We start from the raw sequence: 8783 nt of genomic DNA, 5'->3' as shown, positions 1-8783 counted from the left end.
TCTTTCTTTTAGTGTGCCGCTGGGGATTGAACCCAAGCATTTGAGCATGCTAGGCAAGTGCTCTACCACTCAGCTAAGTACCCATTGATTTTCAATACTGAGGTACAGTCTGAGTTTTAAGTCATCATTATTTTAGGATAGAATGTATCATAATGCTTTTGTTCATTTTTCTTGGCACTACCAGGGTTTGAAATCAGAGTCTCACACTTCCCAGGTAGGTGCTTTATCACTTGAGCCACAACACCAGTTTGTAGTTAAGTTTTTTTATAGAAAGAGAAATAATTCTGCAGACCTATCCTTATTAACTAGAATGTTTCATTAATTGGGAAGAACATGTCCTTCTGATGGCAAAATATCTCAACTAAGTGAACTGCTATCTTCAATTTCACTGCTTGGTTTAACTTAGAAGATTTTAAAGATTACATAGATAGATAAAATTCCATAGAAATCCAATAACTCCTTTTGTTCTGTAGGTTCAATTGGTTTCTATATTTCCTTCAATTTCTATCTAATATGCTGGAACCACTAGCATGATTTATGAATTTGTTAAAAGAAATAATTACCCCCGCTATTAGGAAACCCTAATATAGGGTTTTGCAAAAACCCTGTATGAAAAGTCAATTAATAATTTTGGAAAAAACTTTCAATTTACTCTGAATTTATAAGCATATTGTCCTGTAGTCCCAATTATAATACTTTATTTTTATTTTTAGACTTTTGTGGGCTTGAACTCAGGGCCTCACGCTTGCAAAGCAGATTTTCCACTGGAGCCACATAAGCAGCCTTTGTTTTTGTGTTGGGTTTTTCGAGATACGGTCTTGAGAACTATTTGCCCAGGCTGACTTTGAACCATGATCCTTCTGATCTCTGCCTCCTGAGTACCTAGGATTAGAGGTGAGAGGCACCAGCCCTCAGCTAAAAATACTTTAGAAAGCTATAACTTTTTTTAAATAGAGCTTTACAATTTTCAGAACATTTTCACATTCATATGTCCATTTCATCCTTAATGGAAGTCCATTGGGTATGTCTGTAGACAGATATTATCATCTCATTGTATACATATATATTCATATACATATATATATATACAGAGAAAGAGAGAGAGAATGAGTTGTATACACACACACACTAAGGTTCAGGGTCACCATGAAGTGATTTGTGATAAGATAAACAATAGGTGATTTGATCAAGTCTGAAATCCAGCTTTCCCCCTTGATCAGGAATTTTTTTCATTTTATTACAATAACAGAGATGATAGTGGATATCTGAATCCTTCCACCTAACTGTATTTGGGCATTTTTTTTAATATTAAAGAGCATTTTGGGCTGGCAGAGTGGCTCAAGTGATTTCAAACCCCAGTTACTGCCAAAAAAGAAAAAGCAAAACCAAACAGGATTTAATCTTTGTCCTTAGAAATTTTAAAACTATACATGATTTGGAACTGAGATTGTACCAAATGACTGCTAAAGAAAGAAGATTCATCCTTTCTATACCTTTTTTCCTCTGGTCACTTAGACATGTAATGTCAGCTGTGATTGCTGCTGCTTGTCATCTCACATCATTTTATCCAGGTATTCACCATAGTCTACTTTCCCTTCCACATAAATTTGAGATCCTTTTTCCATATACTGATATGTCCCATCTCTATGGCCTGGCTGGAATACTGATACTTTGTGCCTTGTTGTCATTTGACTGGCATCACCCATTTGGTGAGTGATCACTGTCCTCCTGATGGCCACATCTTGTTTGCTACTAGAGAAAATGTTGACTAGATTTTTTCCCTTCCACCAGGCTGCTGAAAGAGTTCTAACCCACTCACTCAAGTAACTGTACATGACTCAGAGATCTTTTCAGAACCAAACTGTTGGCCATTTCAGACTCATTCTACAAACTGATGAAGAACCTATAACACAGGTCTTTGAAATAATGGCTTCTATTTCCTTGTCTTACAATCTCACCTTTAGGATTTTTCACTGGCATGGACTGGCACCCTTTCCCAAAGATGGTGCTCCTACCCACAAACACAAGAAACTGGGAAGAAACCAGAGTCTTTCACACTTGTGAGAGGGCCAACGACCCAACATCACCTAGGACCCATGCAGGTCCCCATGCACACCCCACATACTTGTGATGCAGTTTTCTTTTCGTCTCTTTTTGCTTTTATTGTTGTGCATTTTTCTTGAATGACAACTGAGATATTTATATGATAGTGAAATATAATTTTCTTGTTGTACTTCAAAGAGTAAAGTCACACCTGTAAATAGATTGCTTTCTGTGAATGAGACTATTCTACATATCTTAGAAGTGGGTTTTCAGTCAGGAAGTCAGAACTGTGAGGCCTCTGTAGATAAGTATGCAGGTTTTGCCCAGACCTGCAGGAGCAGATTTTGGGGGGGGGGGGGGCTTAGACTAGGCAGAAAATATGAAAAGATACAAAAAGGTAACAGGGGAAAAGTATGTAATATCTCTTCATTTCTGGCCTCCCTTGGGTCTGCATGAAATCTGTAAAGGAGAATGCTGGAGGGGTGAACTCAACTATGATATACTGTAAGAACTTTTGTAACTATCACAGTGTACCCACAGAACAAGAATAATTAAAAAATTAAAAGAAAACAAATTAGATTATCTTAATGTGACTCTTGTACTAGAAATACCTAGCTACAGGATAATTATGGAGCTCCCTCCTGGAACATCTACCTTCACTAAAGATTTGGGGATGGCATACTATTTTAATATTAAAATTGGGCATATAGTGTCTTCATATCTCATGGGAAGAAAAGAATCAACATGATTTTAAAGGGAAACTTGTTTAACTTTGTTGATTTTCTTATTGTATCTTTGCTTTCTGTTTCACTGCTGTGTTAACCAGCTTTCCAATGGTGTAACAAAATACCCAAGATAATGAGGGTAAAAGTAGGAAAGGTTTATTGGAGCTCAAGTCTTAGTGATTTCAGCCTTTGGTCAGGTGTACTTGTTGCTTATGGGCTGGGCCATATTATAGCGAGGGCAGGTGGTAGAACAAGCTGCTCACATCATAGTGGTGGAGAAACAAAGAGCAAGAGAGAAGGGAGTGCAAGATCCCAGGGTCTTCTAAGACAAGCCCCATAGAACCTGAAGACTTCCAACTAAGCTCCACCTGTTAAGGTTCCACCATCTTTCCATAGCACTATGAGATAGGGACCAGCCTTTAACACGGGGCCACCGGGGAACACTTACTGACATCATAGCAACTGCTTTCTCTTATCTTTTTCTAAAATCTTTGAGTGTACTCTGTTGTGTTTGTAATTTCTTAAGAGAGACACAGTTTATTAACCTGGAGACTTCTAATGTAAGCATTTAAGGTTTATATTAGCAAACACCACATTTGCGGTGTCCTGTAAGTTTTGATATGCATTCTTTTCATTTTCACTTAATTTTAGTTATTTCCATTTTTTCATTGTAATTTCTTTTTAAATTTGAGTTATTTAACAAGGAGTTAAGATTTATCATTTTGCTCATAATTTCTGCCTTTATTGAATACCTACTCTTTGAAGTTTGTTGGTGCTTTCTTCATGGCCTGATATGTGATCATCTGTAACTGTCCCATGTGTGCTAGAGAAAAATGTGTATTCTCTGACTGCTGGATGTTCATTTGGCCAGGTTTGTTCATTACTAGTTGTTTTGATCAGATTTCTTCTCTATATCCTTGCTAAAATTTTGTCTGTTTAGCCTATGAGAGTGTGTTAAATCTGTGCTATGCTTTGAGTATGTTTTAAGTGTTCATTTTAAGAGGTGGACTTTATCTGTTTAAGTGTGCTCCTTCTCTGCAGCCCATGGTAAGCAATTGTGGTCATAAGAATTTTATTTCCAGTCTGAAAATAATATTTGCACACATACAACAGAATCCAACAGGTCTATCTTGTCCTTACTGTATAGCTCTGATTTTCGGCCTTCTGTGTATGTCATTACAACATGGTGGGGTAAGATTGTCTTCATAGTCTGTGCTGAATTTCCATCTTGAATAAATTTGTTTCTGGTTAACTACATTAAAAAAAAAGAGGTGGAAAGCTAGGGTGCAATGCTCAAGTGTTAGAGTGCTTGTCTAGCAAGTAAGAGGCTCCAAGTGCGATCCCCAATACCAAAAAATAAATAAATAAATAAAAATAAAGAAGGTGGGAGGCTCAGTCATTGAGGCCATGCCCTTGGAAGGGATGAATGCACTTCTCTATTAGTCTGTCCTGTTCAGTCTCTCTCTGGCTTTCTATCTTACATTGTTATCTCTCCCTTTTTTTGTGTGGTACTGGGGTTTGACCTCATGGACTTGTACTTGCTGCCACTTGAGCCATGCCTGTACCCCATTTTGCTTTCAGTTGTTTTTCAAATAGGGTCTCACATTTTTTACCTGGGCACTCTTGGGACCATAATCCTCATACCTGTTCCTCTACCTAACTGGGGTGGCAGAGCACAACCATGCCTGGCTTGTTGCTTGAGATGGGGTCTTGCTAATTTTTGACTGGGTTGCCCTCAAACCCTCTGACCTTTACTTTTGCATGACTCCAACTATGATGCTATGCTCCATGACGTAATACAGCCAGGTAAGGTTTTTTCTTTCTTTTTTCGTAGCACTGGGGTTTGTACTCAGGGCCTCATGCTTGCTAGGCAGGTGCTTTTACTGCTTGAGTCACACTCCACTTCCCCTGTTTTCTGTAGGGTTTTTCAAGATAGGGTCTCATGAGCTATTTGTCTAGGATTACAGGTGTGAGCCACAAGCACCCAGTGCCATATCAGTTCTTGCTAGAGCAGTACCATTTTGTTTCGACTTTCAGTCTCCAAAAGTATGAGATAAATAAACCTCAGGTAGTCCATTATACTAATGGACAATGGACAATACACTCTTTCACAATAATGGAGAAGTTACCAGTTTTTCCCTGACATTCTAGTCAGTTTTGCTTCATCTACTCTCAAGAGTACTTTATTAGATGCAGAAGTTCCAAGTTGCTCTAATTTGCCTAGCTTGGCAGTTGAAACTTTTGTCATTGTACTGTGACACACAACCCTGACAATGTCCCTCCCTCCCTCCCTCCCTCCCTCCATCTCCCCCCTCCCTCCCTTCTCTCTTTCCCTCCCTCCTTTCTCTCCTTCCCTCCTTCCTTCCTTCCTCTCACCAACAGTACTGGGGATTGAACTCAGGGTCTTGAGCTTTACTTTTGATTTTAGTTCAGTTTTTAGACAGATGGTCCCTATGTAGGCTCAGACTCACTATGTCCCCAAGCTGGTCTTGAGCTCCGCATCCTCCTTCTTCAGCCTCCTAAGGGTTAGGATACAGGCATGTGGTGCCACACCAGGCGCCAGATTTCTCTCTCTCTCCTCCCCCTACCATTCTTTCCTTCTCTTTTTCCCAGTACTAGTGTTTGGATGCAGGGTTCTGTGCTTTCTAGTCAGGTGTTCTACCACTTGCCATGCCTCCAGTCCAACTGCAATTTGCTTTTGGCGTTTGCTTGCTATGACATACACCATCCTTCCCCTACTATAAGATTATGCTTTGCAAATATATCTTCTAAACAGCATATATCTAGATTTTTTTAAATCAAGCTGAATGCCGGTGGGTCACGCCTGTTATCCTAGCTACTCAGAAGCAAGAGATCAGGAGGATGGCAGTTCAAAGCCAGGCCCTGGCAAATAGTTCACGAGACACTATCTCAAAAAAACACATCACTTAAAAGGGTTGGTGGTGTGGTTCAAGTGGTAGAGCACCTGCCTAGCAAGCATGAAGCCCTGAGTTCAAACTCGTAGTTTACTAACATTTATAATTGCCATACTCATTGATGATATGAAACATTTTCTGTGAGCTTAATTCGTAATATTGGTTTGTCCCACTTTTTCTATGTTTATTTATTTATTTTTATTTGCTTAAGTCACTCTGCCAGCCCTTTTTTTGATGGGCTTTTTCGAGATAGGGTCTCACGAACTATTTCTTTGGGGCTGGCTTCGAACTGTGATCCTCCTGATCTCTCCCAAATAGCTAGGATTAGAGGCATGAGCCACCAGTGCCTGGATTATTTATATTTTAAACTGCCAAGACTTTCATTCTGGAGAACCAGTCCTCTCAGTAGTTGCAGCTCACTTTATCAGCTGAATTCTCCTCAGCTGGACACATTGCTAGACCTCTTGACACTGTCTGTATTGTCCTCCTTTGTTTTGCTTGACTACATTCTCACAGATCTTTCTAAGAAAAGGCTGTGTGCCAAGTAAACTATGTGATTTCTTGCTTAACTTACCTTTTTGGGTTTTCCTGATAACCGGTTATTTCCATCATGTATATCCGATCCAACTGCCTGTTTTTTATCCTCCATGTCTATCTAATAGGTATCTCATGTTTCATTTTGTTTTTGTTTAATTTGGAGACAGGATTTCGCTATGTAGCCCAGGCCTTGAACTCACCATCCTACCTCAGCCTCCTGAATGCTGGGATTGCAGGCTGTAGGTTTGTGCCACCATACCCAGCTGTTTTTGTTCTTTTTGAATTGAGAAGAAATGCCAGGCTTCGTGTAATCATCACAGGGGAAGGTTAAAGAAGTTGTTCTGTTCTTTATTTTCCCTACAGTCCTTTACTTTCCCTGTTTTCACCTTTACTTATACCCTTCTTTTCCATTGTTCTCTATGGCAATCCCTGGGCCTCTTGTCTGTATTCTTGACTTTAGTTTTCCTGGGCTTCACTTCATCTGTCAAGCAAGTTCCTATTTAGAACCCTCAAATAGGTAGTAGAGTCTTGTCTTTTTTGGGGGGAGTCAGTACTAGAATTTGAACTCTAGGCCTTTGCACTTGCTAGGCAGGCACTCTACTGCTTGAGCCATACCTCCAGCCCAGGTCTTGTCCTTTGAAAAAAGGTTACTCTTTTCTGTTCTTGTCACATATTTATTCCATGACACATTTTAATATTTTTATTTCAAGAGACTGAGATGGGATAGGCAGTGAACTGGAATCTTAATTTTTTAAAATAATGAAATGAAAATCCATGTAAATTAGTTTCTTTTTCTCTTTTAATGTGACAGAATGTCTTCACATTTTGCTAGTGGTCAAAGGAAGAATTTAAGTACTGCAGTGATTAGAACTGAAAGGGCTCATGGAAAATCACTATTTTGGAAAGAATTCACATATAAGGAATATGAGCAAAATAGATACTTTGGTTTGGAAGGTGTCAGTATTCCAACTTTGGAAAGTAGAGTTCTTGTTAACACAGATGAGACACTGCAAGAGAATTACACTGAAAATGTAATTCTAAAGAACTTGGTGTTTTCTACAACTAAATCCTGTCCTTTTAAATAAAGGCTGAGCTTGGTGCCTGTGGCTCACTTCTGTTATCCTTGTCTCTTGTCTTAGCATCCCAAGTGTTGAGATTACAGGTATGCACCATGATGTCCAGTTCATTTTTGTTTTTGAAATTTCCTTTGATTTTTTCGGAGTGATGGTACTGGGTTTGAACTGGCCTGGCAGTTGCTAGACACACGTCTACTGCTTGAGCCACATCCCCTTTCTTGTTTTTGTTGTTGACATGAGATCATCAGTATCTGTTTGAAGATCAAAGAAAATGGGCTGGTGGTGTCCTGGGAGAAAGGAAAGAGTAAAATCTTTTAGCAGTTGGAAGAAAATGAAAACAGAGACATACAGAAAAGGCTTGAAAAATCCAAGCATTTCTTTGGCTGATAACAACTGAAAGTGTGGAGTGGCTAATAATTGGAAAGATTGGGGAATAGTTTGGGGGGAATAGTAGAATTAAGAGCTCAAAGCTGGACATGGCGCATTTGTGATGCATATTACACATGTAAGGGAGATGATGAGAAGGTATTTGAGTATACAAGATGAGTCGGGAGAAGTCTGAGCTGGAAATATAAACTCAAGAGTTGTTGACTTTTATGTGGTGTTTGAAGCTGTAAGACTGGATGTGATTGTCCAGAGTTCTATGTAGAGAAAGGAGAGGAAAGAAGTAAGCCCTCTAACTTTTAGAGGGTAAGGATATGAGGAGAACCTAGTAAAAAAAATTGAGGAGCAGAGCAAAATAAAGTAAGAGGATGTGCAGAAGAATGCAATACCCTAGAAACCCAGTTGAAAAAATGCATATCAAAGAGGAGGCACTGACTAACTGTCAGTCAGCAGTGCTGTAATATTAGAAGTATGAATTTGAACTTTTACCACTGTTGGAGAGCACTGGTGATTTTGATGAGTAGTTTGGATGGAATGAAGTTCTGGGAGTAAAAGTCAGACAGGAATGGTTTTAAGAAATAGGAATTGGCAATTTTGCCCTCCAAAGTTGAAATTGAGCCTAATTAAATCTTTAGATATAACTTCCAGTTCATAGAATGACGTAGAGGCTAGACAAATGAGTAAAACATACAAGAAAGCAGATATGTTGTGTGTGAGTTGGGTTTGTTTGCTTGTTTGTTTGCTTTTGGTGGTTGTGTGGTATGAACTCAGGGCCTCATGCTTGGTAGCAGGTGCTCTACCGCTTGAGCCAGTCTACTGGAGAAAGCAAATCTGGTTACAAATAGAGGACAGGAGCCCATCTGCATGCCACCTCCGCCTCCAGGTCTTACAGGTTTTTTGGCTGGATCTAGTAAGTTAATTAATAAGAGATAATACAAGAAAGACATGAAGTTACATAAAATTGACATGAACATAGGGATCTTCATAAGAGAGTAAAGTCCAAAGAAATGACAAAACATGATGCTTTTATAGTTTTTAGGCTGAAGGACAATAAATCTAAAAGAATAACAGGACAAATGGTAGTAAACCATGGGGATGCTGTT

General features: G+C 39.2%; 1 pseudogene; it reads right to left on the bottom strand.

The window, feature by feature from the left end:
• Positions 1-1359: 1359 nt before the first annotated feature.
• Positions 1360-6332, bottom strand: LOC109677578 (single-stranded DNA-binding protein, mitochondrial pseudogene; annotated as a pseudogene).
• Between the last annotated feature and the right edge of the window lie 2451 nt (positions 6333-8783).

Source organism: Castor canadensis, chromosome 3, assembly GCF_047511655.1.
Source record: "Castor canadensis chromosome 3, mCasCan1.hap1v2, whole genome shotgun sequence".
Classification (NCBI taxonomy): domain Eukaryota; kingdom Metazoa; phylum Chordata; class Mammalia; order Rodentia; family Castoridae; genus Castor; species Castor canadensis.
Note: the sequence above shows the minus strand (reverse complement) of the source record. Positions and strands in the feature narration are given on the sequence as shown.